We start from the raw sequence: 15,647 nt of genomic DNA on the forward strand, positions 1-15,647 counted from the left end.
CACACAGAGGTAGGCTTAATAAATAGCTTTCTATTTGAACAAAGTTAATTGAATTGAAAAAAAAAGGGACTGGAGTAAAATTAAATATTAATTCTGACCTAGGAATTGAGTTGCCAGGTACCCCCCGTCCTCTAGTGGCAGCCACATGATGTGCAGCCTGTATCTACCAGGAAGAACAGGTCCATGGCAGAAAACAAATCCTAGAGCAAATTCTGGAAGAATGTTTGCGTGAAGCCTGTTCTGTGAAGGTTGATTCACCAACTGAAAACTTCACGGAAGTATAGACTCAGAAAAATCTTGTATTACTAAGTAGTCCCAAAGTTATGGAAGTTACTCTTTCAGGAAAGGATCTGTATGTAGCCTTTGAAGATTTTCACAGCAGTCATTGTGGAGTGTATCATCCAGCTTAGCATCTATTTCAGGTGTGCTTTATATTTTACATGCCAGGAACTTCTCAAATGCATGTGTCAGATACAAAACAGTGAGTTTTTTTTTTATCAAAAGCACTTGGTTGTCCTTCATTATATTCCTTTTCGCCAATGAGAAACTCTGGACTCTGGGACTATGGTATATAACCTCCGCTATATATAAAGACTTATGGTAACTAGAAAAGGTGTCTTGTTTATATTAATACACAGTCACGACTTTGTTGGGGTCGACTACGGAAATAGAGAACACACACAAGGCTGTGTAACTTTCTTCAAACGGCAACTGTAAATGATCACATACATGGCTTGAACCATCAGGACAAGGAAGGCAGCTGGAAATCCAAACCCATTTAAACATGACTGGTACAGTTAGATGCTGGTTGTTGAATTAAGTAGAAAAGGCAGTGGGCTGGACTAGGAATGTGTGAAGAGGGAAAACCACCTTTTACGATGACTGAAAATTGCAGAAACCAAACATCTGAAGTTTACCTTTCATGGAAAATTCTAACGCTGAAAAGTCATACTCCTAAAGCAAGGAAAACCCTGGAATACTTTGGAGCGGCCACGGCCATGGCAATGTGGCTGGTCGTTGTAGAAGTCAGGAGGTCAAGGCCTCCATGGCGTGCCCTGAAGACCTTCATGTATATGGGGACACACGCCTCCTTCTCAACATGCCAGCATACAGGGACATAACTGCATACACCACCCATGAATGTAGATAGTCATACACATCAGGCAGCACTCAGTGACACCTGACTGCCCCAGGTACAGAAGGCCTCACCTGGATCCTCCTGAGAAGGGCAGGAAAGCATGGCTGTGTCGAGCAGAACCTGGTGCAAACCGGGATGGGTCAAACACCTGCAGAGAGAGCACCGGGGCCAGGGCAGGTGGGGTCAAACTCCTTGCACCAATCCACCAGGGGACAAGAATCCCCGAGGGAGAGCAGGGGAGGTGCTGGTCTGGAGAAAGCATCCCATCCCCTCCTCCCACAGCCATCATACCTCTGGGTTCGGCCACACCGTCGGGTCGTGGTGAAGCCCATAAAAGGAGAGGGAGAGTGGGATACCTGTGGGGCAGGGAGGAGAGAGAGAAGACTGATGGTACCCATGGCAACAGGGGCAATGTGCACAAAAGGCCTGGGAGCCACCATGAGAGCTACCCTCCATCACTCTGAATGAAATGATGCTATTGCAAGACAGGTGGGCTGGAGGTGACAAAGCACATGAGCACAGATTAGGAGTAGGTAACCATGGCCCAGGATTGAGAAGGAAAAGAATTGGAGGCTTACATTTAGGAGCAACTCACATGAAAACTCACATTTATCAGGTGCCATCATGAGCCCTTGGGGAAGGTGCATTAACTCATCTAATCCTCACAGCAGCCCTCAAGGAAGGCACTCCTATCCCCATGTGCAGATGAGGCACCTGAGCCTCCTAGAGGTTAAGGGACGTGTCTGTGATCCCACAGAGAGGAGGTGGCAGGGCTGAGATTCAGACCCACTGGGCAGTGAGCCATTGGGTAGCTTCCAACCATGGCAGGGCTCTCAGACCTGAGCATCAGCTGCTCTCGACCATCCACCTGAGGGCTCCCCAGAGACTGGACCATCTGACCCATGACAATGGACTCCTTGAGCTCCCTCATTTACTTAGACCCCATATGGAAAGAACCACATCTCCCCTTGCTTCTTTCTGCTTTTCTCTTAAGCCTTCACATCTCAAGGAATTAGAATTTTAGGGCTCCATTACAAGACCACATTCAGGGGCTACAATTTGCTTATTGAGCTTTCCTTGGTTCAAGTTCTGTGTCAGACATTTTACAAAACGTCCAAATTGCAGAATAAATATTAATTATCTTGAGATGGAAACAACCGACAGAGCATCCCGGAGCTGGAAAGCACATGTGTATTTTTGATCTTCCATGTGGTGTTGCTTAGGTTAGTTGGTGGGGTGAGGTTCATACCTGCAGGTAAGGAGCGTCCATCAGGGAAGGTGATGGGCTTGCTCAGATCTCTGCCAATGACTGGCACTGGTGGATAGAGTCGCAGTGCCTACTTGATGCACGTGGTGGTGTTCGGCATCTGGTCCAGTTGGTCTCTGAAAAGAAGCCCATCTGAGGGCGGGCAGGGCTGGACAACTAGGAGTTCTCCACTCGCTGAGGGGCAGGGTTCTCCCACCTGTTGGGCACTCACCAGGTGATGGAGGCGCCATCCCCCAGGAGGCTCTGGATCTCTTCCCGGCACCTCTGCTGATGCTCAGGGTGGGAGGCCAGAGCATAGAGGGTCCAGGAGATGCCAGTGGCTGTGGTGTCGTGACCCTCGAACATGAACGTGTCCACTTCGGCACGGAGGTCCACGTCAGACAAGCTGCTCCCATTCTCCATCTGCGGAGGCAGGGAGAGTGCAGGGTTTGCCCTTCCTCTGTGCTTCTGGGCAAAGCCTCAGGCCTCTCCTGCCCACACTCACTCTGGCAAAGAGGAGGATGTCCAGGAAATCCAAGTGCCTCTTGCTCCTCACCTTCTCCAGCTCTCCCTCCTTCTGCAGGTGAGCCTTCCTCAGTTTGATCCCTTCATCTGTACCAGAACAGTGGTTCCCAGGCAGAGCTGAGGGCTCCTGGGAGCTCAGATGCAACACCCACCATAGCCCCATCTGCCCCTCAAGCCCAATCTGGGTACCAGGTGGATGAGGACGAGGGTGGGAATGGGTGCACATGTCAGGGCAGAGAGCTCCAGCATCATCTGATCCAGGTCGGAATCCCCTCAATAGCACAGCCCACGGAGGCTCTGCCTGAATGCTGCTGGGAGGGGGTCTCATTCCACCGTCACCAACGTGGTGACACATGTATCTCCCTGCACCTCACCTGACACCCTGACGTCTCGGTTCCCAACCCCTGCACCAGGGAGGTACACAGCGTGGGTGTGTGCCAGCTCCTGAAAGGGAAGCAGGAGTCTGGGCTCTGCCTGAGGGGTCAAGGCCAGGCCCTTTTACATGTGCATGATGAAGGGGGTGGGGGAGCCGCCCAGAAGGAGGAGCAGAACCTGTGTGTTGATGGGCGAGCTGGCAGGCCCGGTGGCTCCAGCGGCCTTCAGGGGTCAGCCTGTAGATGAAGTCATTCTGGTGGAAAGCATTTCTTATTCGGGAAGAAGTCAGATTGCTGAGGTCCCTGATGGCCTGGATGTAGGACTGGATGTTCCTGAAGGGAGAGGATGCAGAGGAGACTGGAGTGGAGGGAGCCTCTGACCTGGAGACGGAGTGGGGCTCCGGGTGGGGATTCCTCAGTCAGTGGGGACAGGCAGCACTGAGGCTTTGTCATTTCTGCCTTACAGCCCGGGAGACCCTCAGTCCTTTCCAAGTGGCCTGAGCAGCCAGGCTTCTCCCTGTGCAGGAATCAGGGCCTGTGACTGAGTCAAGGTTGGTCTGGGGGGAATTTGACGCTGGTCCATGGCTCTGTGCAGAATGTTGCTTTTTGTGCTGATAAGCATCCACGCTGCCCTAACTGTCTCTCAGGTAAGTCCTCCCCAGCTGGTGAGAACAAGGACCCTGCTGTTGAAGGGTCGTCACTGACCTGTCTGTCTGGATGCTGCCCTGGTGGCTGAAGGCGCACTTCATGACGGTGTCCAGGGCCATTAAGGAGACGTGTCCAAGGACCTCCAGATGTGAGTCCGGGCTGACGAGCTCCTCCCACTTGTCCTGTGGTGGGAGGGGGACATTGACCCTGCTCTGCTCCCCCAGAAGGCCTGTGCTGACAAGGCCAGGCTCTCTCTCTCTCTCTCTCTCTCTCTCAATCTTTGGATGAATTTTTCTCACTTTCTAAGTAGATGTGTTATTTAAGACTGTAAAGTAAGTGTGCAATGGGATGGCTATTTTCTCAGAAACTTTTATTATGTAATTTATCATCATCCCTTATAGTTTGACTAAGGTTTGAATTTTAGAAATTAGTTATTATGATAATCAATTTTGGCAGACCAGAAAACACTGTTTCTCAGGTGCCAAAGGGGAGTCTCTTGTTGAGAGCTGAGCTGCACATTTTAGACAGGCGAAGTTCAACTTTAGGGAGTAAACGTCTCAAGTCCAGAGAAGGCTAACTGGATGCTATTGGGGATCCTAAGGAAGGGACATCAGGGACTTCAGTTTCTTTTGTCAACAAATGTTAGCTGAGCACAGTTGGGTGAGAAGTCGGAAACCTGATGGAAGGCGATGTGTTGGCAGGACAAAGCTCTACACAGATTGTAGACCTGGTTTCCAGTTCTTCCCATTAGTGGCTCAATTCCGTGCAGAAACCTGGACGTCTGGCCAGAGTCCACCTGAATGCCATCCTGGGATGTCTAACCTGCTGCTGAAACTGACATTGCTCAGGCCAGAGAAGGTCAGCTTGTCCTGCTGTCCAAGGAGAATGACCATTGTTCCAGCCTACACTGCTGAAGACTCACAAGCAGGGGGAATGTGAACCCTGTATCCACCATGACCCTCCTTTCCCTTGGCAATGAACAAATTGTAAATCCAAGGTGGTTACTCTTCTGTCCAATCCATTGTACGGGGAGCCCTGTCTCATAGTCAAGACCTGGGACTCTGCCTTTGGAAATATCTTAGAAGGACTTTCCATCAAAGGAAGAGGGATTTATTTATACCAATTTGAAAAGGAAGCTTCTTTCTAAGAGTTGCAAAGTTAGTATATTTGGACATGCATATCACGAGTGTATAAATGCATGCCTGTGTACATCTGTCAGGTATGTCTCAATGTGTCCAAATATGTGCATATGTATGCCAATGAGTGTGTCCAAATTCTTATCTCCATATAGCAGTAGCACATGTGTGTTGAGGTGTATGAGTCACATAGGGTGTGTGATAATGTGTCTATGTGTCTGCAAGAGGCAACATGACCTGGCTGTACAGGGGTGTCTGAGCACTTGGCATTGCGTATGTGCACTTCTAACGTGTGATGTGCCTTTCTGTGGGACTGAGCGCATGGTTCTGGGGAGCTGTGTCTGATGGGTGTCTGAGGGGTGTATCTGTGTGAGAGTGGACTGTGGGTTGAGTTTGCTGTGAGTTGTGCAGGTGAGAGAGAGATGGACTCACCAGCATCACTCGGACAGAGTCGGCCATGAGACCCACGGAGGGCTTCAGGATGCCATAGTGAAAGGCTGGGGTCAGCATCCGCCGGTGCTGGAACCACGTCTGCCCCTCCAACATGAGCAAACCATTCCCTGGGCCACAGATGGGTGTGTGTGTGGGTCGGGGAGACTGGATCAGAGGGACGACTTGGGAGGAACCAAGAGTGTCACAAGGTCTGTCACAGAAAAGGCAGGAAAGGCCAGTACATTTCAGGAATGTGAATTTCCAAAATGGGCTGCTCCATTAAGAAGTGACAGTTTGAGATAAAGTTTGAAAAAGAGTTGGGGGACCAAGGACCTACTGTATAACACAAGGAACTATACTCAATATTTTGTAATAACCTATAAGGGAAAAGAATCTGAATCACTGTGCAGTATACCTGAAACTAACAGAACATTGTAAATCAACTATACTCCAATAAACATTTTAAAAATGTATTATAAAAAACTAATATATGTTTGAAATATAGTCACAATCTGAAAACATTTAATAATTTCTTACTTTGGCTAGTCATTATTAATTATTCATTGTGGAGAAAAAATGAGAAAAACAAGACATTTACCTCAGAAGTTTTGTCCATAATGATAGGTAATGAAATATAATCTCCTTTCTAGTATATGAAGAATAATATGGTGTAACTTATAGGGCTATTTTAAAGATTAAATGAGGCAATAAATGTATGTTGCATATAACACATCTGACACTTTATTTTTTAATGTTTTTATTGGAGTATAATTGCTTTACAATGGTGTGTTAGTTTCTGCTTTATAACAAAGTGAATCAGTTATACATATAGATATATCTCCATATCTCTTCCCTCTTGCATCTCCCTCCCTCCCACCCTCCCTATCCCACCCTTCTAGCTGGTCACAAAGCACCGAGCTGATCTTCCTGTGCTATGCAGCTGCTTCCCACTAGCTATCTATTTTACATTTGGTAGTGTATATATGTCCATGTCCATGCCACTCTCTCACTTTGTCCCAGCTTACCCTTCTCCCTCTCCGTATCCTCAAGTCCATTCTCTAGTAGGTCTGCGTCTTTATTCCCATTTTGCCCCTAGGTTCTTCATGACCATTTTCTTTTTTTTTTTTTAGATTCCATATATATGTGTTAGCATATGGTATTTGTTTTTCTCTTTCTGACTTACTTCACTCTGTATGACAAACTCTAGGTGCATCCACCTCACTCCAAATAACTCAATTTCGTTTCTTTTTATGGCTGAGTAATATTCCAATGTATATATGTGCCACACCTTCTTTATCCATTCATCTGTTGATGGACACTTAGGTTGCTTCCATGTCCTGGCTATTGTAAATAGAGCTGCAATGAACTTTGTGGTACATGACTCTTTTTGAATTATGGTTTTCTCAGGGTATATGCCCAGTAGGAGGATTGCTGGGTCGTATGGTAGTTCTATTTTTAGATTTTTAAGGAACCTCCATACTGTTCTCCATAGTGGCTGTATCAATTTACATTCCCACCAACAGTGTATGAGGGTCCCCTTTTCTCCACACCCTCTCCAGCATTTATTGTTTCTAGATTTTTTGATGATGGCCATTCTGACCGATGTGAGATGATATCTCATTGTAGTTTTGATTTGCATTTCTCTAATGATTAATGATGTTGAGCATTCTTTGCCATGTGTTTGTTGGCAATCTGTATATCTTCTTTGGAGAAATGTCTATTTAGGTCTTCTGCCCATTTTTGGATTGGGTTGTTTGTTTTCTTGATATTGAGCTGCATGAGCTGCTTATAAATTTTGGAGAATAATCCTTTGTCCACATCTGACACTTTAATAAGAAGAGTTCATGTTAATAAGAGTTCTTGTTACCGCTTATTCTTTAGACGTGAAAGAACACTTTAAAGCGTTGTTGGGACTTCCCTGTTGGCACAGTGGTTAAGAATCCGCCTGCCAATGCAGGGGACACGGGTTCGAGCTCTGGTCAGGGAAGATCCCACATGCCATGGAGCAACTAAGCCCGTGCACCACAACTACTGAGCCTGCGCTCTAGATCCCGCGAGCCACAACTTCTGAGCCCACATGCCACAACTACTGAAGCCCACGCTCCTAGAGCCTGTGCTCCATAACAAGAGAAGTCACTGCAATGAGAAGCCCACGCACCGCAACAAAGAGTAGCCCCCGCTCACCTCAACTAGAGAAAGCCCGCATGCAGAAATGAAGACCCAACACAGCCAAAAACAAATAATTTATTTTAAAAAAAGTGTTGTTGCTACTATCATTAATACTTTTAATAATAATAATACTATGGGCTGCCTTCCCTTCCTGATGCTTTTCAGCTGGCAGTCCGTCTCAAGCCACCTCCCACTTGCCTCCCATCCCTGACTCTCTTAGGCTGGCTTGTGGGCTGTAAGGATGGCTGGTAGAGGGTCAGGTATTGATGGCTGAACTACCAGTCTCTTCTGGAATTTCACAGACCCACAGGCATGTACCCAAGAGGGAAGATTTGCTCCAGCGGGGATGTAGGTTTTGCTCTACCTGATCTCCCCAGGACCACCTTCATGTAGTCAGGGTCAGAGATCACAGGGCTAACCTTGCTCCCTCCTAGTCAGTGAGGACGGACACATGGGAATTTCTCTATCCTCTTCAGCGGTTGTTGCTGTTTCTGTTCCTTTGGAACTATAACGAAGTAACAAAATAAAAAAACCTTGTTTTAAGGTCAAGTGCTTGGGGTGGGGGTGAATGTTTGGACAGGCATGGGGAGATGGTTCAGAAACTATCCGCAGAGATCAAAGATTAGCACTGATGAGCTGGGCTCTGATCCAGATTCTTGATATCTCTCCAGAACTTGGCCTAAGATTGGATTCTGTCTCCTTGTTTGTTTCTCACTCAGAATTGCCATTATAAGTTTACACATAGTTCATGCTTGACAAATGTTCAGGGATTAACTCCATGGTGTATAAAACATTTTCATAGACTTCTGTAATGCTCAAGACAAACCTGTATAAGGGAGGGATTATTACTTGATCCATCTCACTGAAGAATGAGGCAACCCATATTAAAGGATATGCGCAGGTGAGATGCATCTAAAGCCAAACCTGCTGACTCTAAGGTGTCCTTCCCCAGGGTTCTCAAGGCTCCCTGGGTGCCTCTATTATCAGGTTTCAACTCAATGTTCTAATTGTGGGGCACCGTGTTGACAAGCTTACTTTTCATATCTGTCATCCCTGTGTTCTTAGAGCCAGCATAGAGCATGGTTCATAGGGATTGTGCCTCCTCACTTTTAAAAGAATCAATAATGTTCATGAAGAAGGAATGAGTACATGCAGGAGCATGAAGGAATGAGTCTTGATTAAAATTGTTGTTGCAAGTGACATAGAATCAGAGCTAATGGAAGAGAGAGGAAAAGGACAAAAAGAAAGCTGGGGGCCCAGGGGTGTCTCACGGAGCCCAAGGGCAGGGGGCAGCCAGGCTGTGGAATGGCAGAACCAGGGACTGAAGGGCTGCCAGGACTGTGTCTCCCATTCTTTCTCTCTGTATGTCCATGCATTCGTCTCTCAGCAAGTGTTTATGGAGGCTCCACCTCTTACAGGCACTTTTCTAGAAGCTGGTGATACAGTTACGAACAAACAGATACAGTCCCTGTCCTTGTGCAGCTGGGTCCAGGCGATGCAGGAGGGAACGTCTACCCTTCTGGGGTTGGCACCTTACCATTCTGCCACCATCGTGTCTGAGTGGCACTGCTGAATCCTATTCCAAGAATCTGATTCTAATCTCATGGCCAAGGCGTCCACTTGCTACAATCAACTGTGGCTGGGGGTGAATAGGGTTTTCGAAGGCCTCCCTGTGCGAGGGAAGAGATCTCAGAGCAGACATCCCCAAATGCTTCCACTACAGGGAATGTCAAATACAAGAATAAGTAGATGGGTAGAAGGACTCATTCGTTTATCTGGTAACTATGTGTTGAGTACTTACTTTGGGTCAATTGCCATCCTAGGCACTAGAGATTCAGCTGTGAACAACAAAACTCCCTGATATTGTGGAGCTCCTGGTCTAGTGGGGGTATGGGCGGGGCTGACAGTTCTGCCCTGAACTGAGACATGTCCTGCTTGAATTCATTCTGGGGGCTGCTCTGTGTTCCCAGGTCACGTCCATCACTGGGACTGCCCTGCTCTGTTGATGCAGTGCAGGGACTGACTGGTGGGAACCTCTTACCTCCCCAGCTGTGTTACCTAGTTTTCTTGGATCGCCTCTTGTTGGCCCAGAGGACCTGGGGGTCTCTGTTTCCGCACAGGAGCATGCCTCCTTTCTGATTGCTTGGTGCCCAAGCCAGCCAGCTGCCTGCAAATCTTTCTTCATTGGCACTGCCTCTGTTCCACCCAATTATGTATGGCATTCTAATTCTTTACTTTATCAATATTAGAGGTGTTGAAAGAAATCTCAGTATTATAAGAGCTAGAAATATTTGGTTGTGATTGCTATATTAGGCCAGTAGAAATTGAGAGATGATTAAGCACCATGAGTAATATAATTTATGAAAGAGAAATTATCTACTTATTGAATCTATATATTCTCTGATGGCCATCAGTGTAATGGAAACATCACTGGAGGTGTTTTAGTGGTTCCATCGGTCAACTCTTAAATCAGAAAAGTGACAACTGCATCAAAAAAATACCACAATCTCTCAAAATCAAAATAATCTGGAAATCAAATACAACAATTTTCATGAACAATCTGGGCTTTGGCTGACTCTCTGTGGCTGATTCCAATAGGAGTCATCTTAGCTCCACCCTGCTGATAATTGCTCGGCCTCCTTCTCTTGAGAAAAGACTGGTTCTCACTGTGTGCCCTCACCCCCTGCATCCCCCCAGGGCTGAGTGCTGGCTCACTCAGTGGGTAGGCACTGCCCTTCCCCAGCCTGCAAGCTGCCCCTTTCTCTCTGTCTGCTCTCACTCCACACATCTGGGCTGAGCATCTCTCCAGGTCAGGCTCTGTGCTGGGTACTGGGGTACAGGGGTACAGGAAGGGGACGATACCTCAGCCCCAGGGAGCTCACAGTACAGTGTATGAGGGAAGAGAGCCCAGAGATGAACAGACCCTATTTAATGGCACAAGTCAAACATCAGTACCCTTTGCTTAGAGGCCATCCTTGAGACCTGATTGATCAGTTTGCCTGGGAATATCACAGTTTTAAGCACTCAGAGGCCTGCATTCCACCAAATTTAGCCAGTTGGCCCCCCTCTGGCTGACATAACCCCCCACCCAGCAGGTGGGCCTCTTCTCCTGTCACCTGACATCTTCTTAGATTCCTGTCCATCATCTCCACGGACTGTGAACCCACAGGGCAGCATCCATCAGACTGATGTCTGTGCTCCCAGGCAAGCTCAGGGTCAGGCAGAGAGGATGGGATTGAGGGATGGGGCAGGGAAACATTTAGAAGCCTGTTCTATGAGAACAGCTGAAGCTGCTCAGCTTAGAGACGGGGCAGACTCAGGAAGGAACAGCCACTGTCCTCAAAGTGCAGGGCTGCTAGGACAGCCTGCAGATCTACCTAAGGGAGGAGCATCTGACAGACCTGAGGACACCAGCACAGGGTCCTGGGAGGGAGGGAGCTCCCCGGACTGGGATGAGGAGCCAAGACCTGAGAAGTAAGCTGGGTTTTCCCCAGGAACCACGTGCTTGTTACACAACAAGACTTTGTCCTGTGGACTTGCTGACCATGACCATGATCTGAGAGCCCTGGCCCTCCTTGCCCTCCCACTCCCCCCGTCCCACCCCTTCCTACCTCCTGGTTGTGCCCGTGGCTAATTAGAAGCCCTTCAAGAACATTTTTATAATCACATTGGAGAGATAGGTTTTGCAATATCAATAGCATAATCATTTCTCCATTCAAATACATGAGAATTTCAAGGTTAAGTTTTATCCTTAATCTTAATTATGATATTTTCCTACTAATAGGTTTACTTTGAATTGCAACCAGAAAATGTGTTCAACTGGGACTACATCCCTCACTTCCATCATCCATAGAGGGTCCAACACCAGTTTCAGTCCTACTTCACTGAAGTACTACAGTTGTAGCAAAAGCAGTTTTACTAATTCCTTTTTACCCTATGTTAGAAAATAATTATACAATTAAATATTTTTTACTCTGCTTAGGAGCCTTTAATACATCATTTATTGCAATCTGTTCTTAAACAAAAAATGGTATTTTAAAAATTGTTCCTTTCTTCTGATAAAACTTTAGCTAGGTTCACCAAGAAAAAAAAGAGGATATGTTACAACTGATACCATAGAAATACAAAGGAACATGAGACTACTATGAATAATTAAATGCCAACAAATTTGATAACTTAGAAGAAATGGATAAATTTCTAGAAACATACAACCTACCAAGACTGAATCATGAAGAAAATAGAAAATCTAAACTGGCTGACTACTAGTGAGGAGATTGAATCAGTAATCAAAAACCTTCAACAAACAAAAGTCTAGGACCAGACAGCTTCACTGGTGAATTCTATCAAACATTTGAAGAAGAATTAATACCAATCCTTTTCAAACTCTTCCCAAAACAGAAGAGGCGAGAACACTTCCAAACTCATTTTACAAGGCCAGCATTACCCTGATATCAAATGCAGACAAGGAGACCACAAGAAAAGAAAATTACAGACCAATATCTCTGATGAACATAGATACAAAAATCTTCAACAAAATATTAGCAAACTGAATTCAATAATAATTTAAAACGTGGAAGCACAAAAGACCCTAAATAGCAAAAGCAATCTTGAGAAAAACAGAACAAATCTGGAGGTATCATGCTTCCAGACTTCAGACTATACTATAAAGTTATAGTAATCAAAACAATACGGTATTGTTGTAAAAACAGACACATAGATCACTGGAAAAGAATAGAGATCCCAGAAGTAAACCCACATGTATATGGTTAGTTAATTTATGACAAAGGAGCCAGGAATATACAATGGGAAAAGGACAGTTTCTTTAATAAGTGGTGAAAATTCAGAATGAAGTGGAAGCATGGAGGGAAATGCTTATAGTCTTAGAGAATACACATTTCATCATAACAGAATGTTGGTAGAAACATAAACATTTAAGGTATTTCTGATGATGGATCAGAAGGAAATGAGGAACATGTTATTGGAAACTAGAGAAAAGCAAACTTGTTATATAGTGGCAGGAAATTTAGCCAAATTATATGTTACAGTTGTGTGGAAAGCAGGACTTCTATGAAAACACCTTGGATATTTAGCTGACAAGATTTCCAAGCAAAATGTTGAAAATATGGCCTGGTTTCTTCTTGCTGCTTATAATAAGAAGTGAGAATAAAGAAATAAATTGAGGGAAGAACTGTTAAACAAAAAGAAACTAGTTCTTTATGATCTAGGAAATTGCCAGCCTATCCAGAATGCAAAAATTATGCTAAAATGAAGAGAATCACTCTTAGGAAATCATGTCACGCAGACAAGTCCAAGGGTGTCCTTTGCTAGTTCTGAAGAGGTCAGTGTGTGACTCATAGATTCTCTCAAGAAACTCAGAAGGCAGGAATAGAGGTGGGATTATTCAGAAAAGACCTTTGGAGGATCTTCCTGTCTAATGGTATGAATCCCTGTGACATACAGGGGAGATCCACAAGATTTATGAGAATGTTTTATTAGCTGAGCTAGCTTGTACTGAAAGGGATCAAGAGAGGACAAAATGAAGGAAGGCTGCTGGACTCCAAATTCTACAGGAAAGAAACAAGCTAACAAAACTACTCAGCTGCAAATATGTGCTATCCTTCAAGAGAAAGGGAGAATGACTCCAAGACAAAACCTTAGTGTCAGAGGGTACAGTCATGAGCCCAGAGGATGGAACCTCAAGCCACAAAGGATTATTCCCAGGCCTGAAATATAATGACATTTGCCCTGCTGAATTTTGAAATTGCTACAAACCAGAGACTCCTTTCTTCTCTTGTCTTCCTTATGGAATAGACATGTCTATAACTCTTATACTGGGCTTTGTCCCCAATTTACTTTGGGAACAGATAATTGTTTTTTACTTTCACAGGGCCAGATATTTAGGGGGATTTTGTTCAAGGATGGCTTATACCCAGGGTCTCACCCATACCAAAGTGAGATGATTTAGGTAATTAGACTGAGACTTTTGAGCCCATGATATTTCCATGAGACTTTGGACTTGAGTTGATGCTATAAAGGATTGAGGTTTTGGGGAGTATAGGATGGAGTAAATGTATTTTGCAAGTGGAATGGACATGAATCTTTGGGAGACAGAGGGCAGACATTGGTAGGCTGAATAATGACACCCAAAGATATCAGATTCTAAATCTAGGACCCTAAATCTAAATTTATTTTCCAATAAATATTACCTTATTGGAAAAAATGGTCTCGGAAAATGTGATTACATTCAGAATTTTGAGACTGGGAGATTATCCTGGATTATGAAGGTGACTCCCTGATTAAATTATTTGTATCCTGATAAGAGGGAGGCAGAGGTAGATGTAACACACATGGGAGATGATCATGTGAAGACAGAATGAAAAGCGATTTGAAGATGCTGACTTTGAAGAATGGAGATATGTGGCCATAAGCCAAGGAATTCCAGCAGCCACCAGAAGCTGGAAAAGAAAGGGAATGAATTCACCCTAGAGATTCCAGAGAGAGCGTGGCTCTGCCAATATCTTGATTTTGCCCCAGGGATACTGATTTCACACTATGGCCATAAGAATTATGACATATTAAATTCTTATTGTTTTAAGCCACCAAGTTTCTGGTAAATTGCTACAGTTGCCCCAGCAAACTAATATAAGTAGGATAGTAATCCTTTCTCTGAACACTTCATAGAATTATTCATTCAGTCAGTCATTAATTCACCCCAAAACTACTATTTTTTGAGCTCACAGTTTAGTGCCTAAAGGCAGAGAAATAAATTAGTACAATAAAATATGATAAAGGATGTCCTGAAGGAATGAATAGTAGGTGTAGGCAACCTAGGGAAAGAGATAATTAAAAAATAAAGAGGTCTTACTAGGTGAATGGATACAAAAACAGGACCCATATATATGCTGTCTACAAGAGACCCACTTCAGACTTAGGGATACATACAGACTGAAAGTGAGGGGATGGAAAAAGATATTCCATGCAAATGGAAATCAAAAGAAAGCTGGAGTAGCAATTCTCATATCAGACAAAATGACTTTAAAATAAAGACTATTGCAAGAGACAAAGAAGGACACTACATAATGATCAAGGGATCAATCCAAGAAGAAGATATAACAATTGTAAATATTTATGCACCCAAAATAGAAGCACCTCAATACATAAGGCAAATGCTAACAGCCATAAAAGGGAAATTGACAGTAACACAATAATAGGAGGGGACTTTAACACCCCAGTTTCACCAATGGACAGATCATCCAAAATGAAAGTAAATAAGGAAACACAAGCTTTAAATGATACGTTAAACAAGATGGACTTAATTAATATTTATAGGACATTCCTTCCAAAAACAACAGAATACACTTTCTTCTCAAATGCTCATGGAACATTCTCCAGGACAGATCATATCTTGGGTCAAAATTCAAGCCTTGGAAAATTTAAGAAAATTGAAATTGTATCAAGTATCTTTTCCAACCACAATGCTATGAGACTAGGTATCAATTACAGGAAAAAATCTGTAAAAAATACAAACACATGGAGGCTAAACACTACACTACTAGATAACCAAGACATCACTGAAGAAATCAAAGTGGAAACAAAAAAATACCTAGAAACAAATGACAATGAAAACACCACCACCCAAAACCTATGGGATGCAGCAAAAGCAGCTCCAAGAGGGAAGTTTATAGCAATACAATCCTACCTCAAGAAACAAGAAACATCTCAAATAAACAACCTAACCTTACACCTAAAGCAATTAGAGAAAGAAGAACAAAAAATCTCCAAAGTTAGCAGAAGGAAAGAAATCATAAAGATCAGATCAGAAATAAATGAAAAAGAAATGAAGGAAACGATAGCAAAGATCAATAAAACTAAAAGCTAGTTCTTTGAGAAGATAAACAAAATTGATAAACCATTAGCCAGATTCATCAAGAAAAAAAGGGAGAAGACTCAAATCAATAGAATTAGAAATGAAAAAAGAG

The 15,647-nt window shown here is 44.2% G+C and overlaps 1 pseudogene; it reads right to left on the minus strand.

Annotated features, from left to right (window-relative positions):
• LOC133087331 (taurochenodeoxycholic 6 alpha-hydroxylase-like) overlaps positions 1 to 15,647 on the minus strand; it is a 57,017-nt pseudogene that overhangs the window by 1,619 nt on the left and 39,751 nt on the right.

Source organism: Eubalaena glacialis, chromosome 3, assembly GCF_028564815.1.
Source record: "Eubalaena glacialis isolate mEubGla1 chromosome 3, mEubGla1.1.hap2.+ XY, whole genome shotgun sequence".
Taxonomy (NCBI): Eukaryota; Metazoa; Chordata; class Mammalia; order Artiodactyla; family Balaenidae; genus Eubalaena; species Eubalaena glacialis.